Raw genomic sequence first — 4,010 nt, 5'->3', positions numbered from 1 at the left:
TCAAAAGTTTAAGACCACTTGAAAAATGGCAAAAACTCATCTTTTGCATGGTTGGATGTTAACTAGGTTCCAAGTTGAGCTTCAACATGCAACTAGAAAAAATTGGAGTGAGACGAAACATGTTTTTTCAGCATGCAATTTATTGAAAACAATGCTTTACAGGTTAAGGTGGTTTTATTGCTACCAAAAACTGAAAGTTTTAACTCAACAAATAAAGGCCAAAATAACAAACAAAGCTATTTCAAAAAGGGAGGTGCTACCTAAACCCTGTGTGAAACAAAAGCCAAACAAAAGACCAGCGCTACCCCTAACTCCCTAATTGAATAAACAAGAGAAAGTACAGAAAATAATAAGGCAGTTCACCCATTCTGCTTCAGTGCCTATTAATTATTATTATAAGTGAAAGTATCTCCACACACTATATACAAAGATTAATGATTCTCTAAAGACAGACATGAAACTTCATCACCGATGGTTTGGAGGCCAAGGACGGGTCTGCTGCTGCTGTCAGTTGCTGCCAGGGGACAACTGCTGGAGAGCGTTTTTAAAACGGCCACTTGATGATGGGAACCAATCAGTGATTGCCAGCTCTCCAATCAGGAAGGACCTGCAGAGACTAAAAGGCACAGAACACACTCGGAACAAAATCCAACCACTATGATCCAAAATATGACCCGGACCGTAACACAGCTGATCAACCGTTTAGGACCACATGGCTTTAAAAGGCCAAATCTGTGCAAAAATGTGTATTCATTGTCATTTTCTGTCACTGTCATGACTTTCTGATGGCAAAGGCAAAAAACACCACCTTTTTGAACATGGTTGTTGAACTGCATAATCAGGGTCTCTAGCTGCTGAGGTGGGACGCAGTAAGACAGTCAAACATGAGACATTAAAAGGTGGAAGAAAGTTTTGTTCTCTGATGAGAAAAAAAATGTAACCTTGATGGTCCTCATGGTTTCCAACATTACTGGCATGACAAACCCCATCTGAATTTTTTTTTTTTTGCGCCAGAGTGGAGGGGGCGCTATAATGGTCTGGGTGCTTTTTCTTTCAGTGGAACAATGGAGCTTCAGGAGGTGCAGGGGCGTCTAACGGCCGCTGGTTATGTCCAGATGTTGCCAAGAGCATCCCTCATGACTGAAGGCCTTCATCTGTGTGGTAACGACTGGGTTTATTAACAGGACAACGCTACAGTACAGAATGCTGTAGGACAAGGGACTTCTTCCAGGAGAATCACTCTTTTGGACCATCCTGCGTGTTCCCCTGATCTAAATCCAGTTGAGAACCTTTGTGGATGGATAGCAAGGGATGTTTACAAAAATAGACAACAGGAGAAATCTTTCCACTCACCTCATGGAAACACTTGCATCAAGCATGCCGCAACGAATTTGTGAAGTGATTAACAATAACGGTGGAGCTACTGATGACTGAGTTCATGTTTGGAACTTTGATTTCTGTTTTGGGGGTTTACCCATATTTTTGGAGGTGCGGTCCTAAACTTCTGATCAGCTGTAAAACAGCCTGTTTCAGTTTAAGCGTTGTTTTCAATAAATTGCATGCTCAAAAAATGTTTTGTCTCACTCCCATTTCTTCTTGTTGCATCTTGAAGCTCTAATTGGAACCTTGTTAAGTTCCAACCATGCAAGTTCCAACCAAATGCATTTTTGTCATTTTTCAAGTGGTCTTAAACTTTTGATCGGGACTGTATTTGTGCTAAGCTTTAGCACTGAGGTACATTTATTGGGAATCTTGATGTATATAGAGTGTCCCCTCATCGTTACTGGATTGTATGGATTAAAGAGATTGTTGATTGAACATTAAACAAAGATAGTTGTTCTTCCTTCAGCCCGAAGATCAAAGAATTGGGGTATTTAACATTACTCACCGTCACCTGTGTCTAACAGAGGACTCAAATGACATGAGCACAGCAGGCATGATTTTATGTTACAGGGTGATGTATTTGTTGGGATTTCTCTAAATAACTTCTTTATGAATTTGTTTGTGTGTGTAAATCGACAGGAGTTTTTACCTGAGGCATGTCCTGTCTCTGCATCAGCAGCAGCAGGAGGAGGCCCCTCCTTCTCCACCTCCTTTTTCTCATGCCTCATGTCTTCCTCTTTTTTCTTCTTAGAAACACTTTTGTGCCCTTTGTTGGAGTGCTTTAGCCACGATCACATCAGCCTGCTTTGCAATATGTAATTATGTTAAGTTACACCCGCTGGATGGATGCTGCGCTGTGACTGGCTCTTAAGATTAGGATATATTGGTCAGACGCAAACAGAGGTGTCTCAGATGTGACTTTGCCTGTGAGAAACAGATATCTGAAAAATTCTGTCCTGAAATAAGCATCTGTTTTACGAACGATTAAAAAAAAGGTTTAAAAACAGACGGACAACTCACCTGACTGCAGGTAAGAAACACTTAAGAAAAATGTATTTGGTTTACTATAAATAGTGGTTTTACATGGTTTTCCTCTGGTTTAAGGACATTTGGCAATAGTGTTCAAGCACCGGTTCTCTACTAAAACTGAATCAGACATTTTGGGGACACCAAAACAGCAAAGGTGAGTTGTAACCACATTTGAGTTTTATTCAAAAAGTCTTAAATTCTTTTTAAACACCTGAAGTTTTAAGTCTCTCACATTCAGCTCCAGATGTGGACACCTGTTCATGCAAATCAGGGTCAGCTGATCTTAAATCACTCAGTGGAAGATGTTTTGGTAACAGCCAGTTAAATGTATTTAAGCTCCACAACAAAAAGCTCTGGGTTTGAATGTGCTGACAAGCTGAGTGAGGGGTTTGTGGAGGTCCTGAGGAAGAGGAGGAATTTTTTTACTTTAAAGCCATATTTACACTTGAAAGGAGAAGGCTGCGTTTTCTTTTAACCAAGCTCAGCATTGATTAGAAGGATCTATACACATGATTTGTGGATGATAAATGAACTACTGATGGTGTATACAGATTACTGAATGAGTGAAGAAAAGCTGCTGTGGGAAACAGCCTGTGTAGATGTCAATAACTCTGCTCTGTTATGAAACTCTGAGTGCAGATGGCTGGTCTCTGGTGGATCACTGTGACGATGGTCTTCTGTCTGTCTGCTGGAAGTTTGTCTGAAATAGACTTAAACCAGCTCGCAGGACTTGCAAATCAGATAAGGACAAATATCCGAAACAGGTAAGTCAGCATCATCTAAAGTCTCTGAAATTAAATATTTTTTTTATTACTTGTTTTCATGTGCAGTCAGGGCTGTTTGGTAAGCTCAGCAGAGCTTAGCTATGTAATAAGGTGTTGACATATGGTTACCGGCAGAGTTATTATAGTTAAAACTAAACTAAAATCTAAAACTAGGTGTGAAAAAACTAGTTCAAAATAAATTAAAAATAAAGAACTAGACTTTTTTAGAAAATAATGGACATGATTTTGTGAATTTGGAAAACTGACTAAGATACAATCAAAATATAGAGGACACATCTGTAATGATTTCCTTATATCCTCCATACAATAACTAAAAACAATGCTCCTACAGATTTCTTTATACAGTTTATCACCTTGTTGCATGTAATGATGTCTCTGTAATTATTGTTGGTCTGATAATTTATTTATCCTCTCAGTTCTTATTTCCTGCTGCTCGTTGTCTTTTCACTCTGCTTTGTCTTGTATATAAAGTTCTACATAAATAAAGCTGAGATAAGAGAGCAGAGATGTAGAGAGGACTACACCTCCATCCAGTCTGGCTTTGTTTCTGGGGACGTTTAGCACCCTGCCTTTCTCGACTGAAAATAATGACATTATTATTATAATGATATATTTATATCGTAACTTTGTATCACTTAATTCTTGTTTTATTGTTCTTTATGTGAAGGGAATTCCCCATAATATGGCTGTCAACAACAACAGTGTACATGTAACAACATACATCTGACATTTATGTTAGCCATCTTTACCAGCTGGCACAAAGCTCTCTATAAACAATGTTAATGTGTGTGTGTGTGTGTGTGTGTGTGTGTG

The sequence above is a fragment of the Haplochromis burtoni genome, unplaced genomic scaffold (assembly GCF_018398535.1).
Source record: "Haplochromis burtoni strain Fernald_Lab_line unplaced genomic scaffold, NCSU_Asbu1 Contig_305, whole genome shotgun sequence".
NCBI lineage: Eukaryota > Metazoa > Chordata > Actinopteri > Cichliformes > Cichlidae > Haplochromis > Haplochromis burtoni.
Note: the sequence above shows the minus strand (reverse complement) of the source record.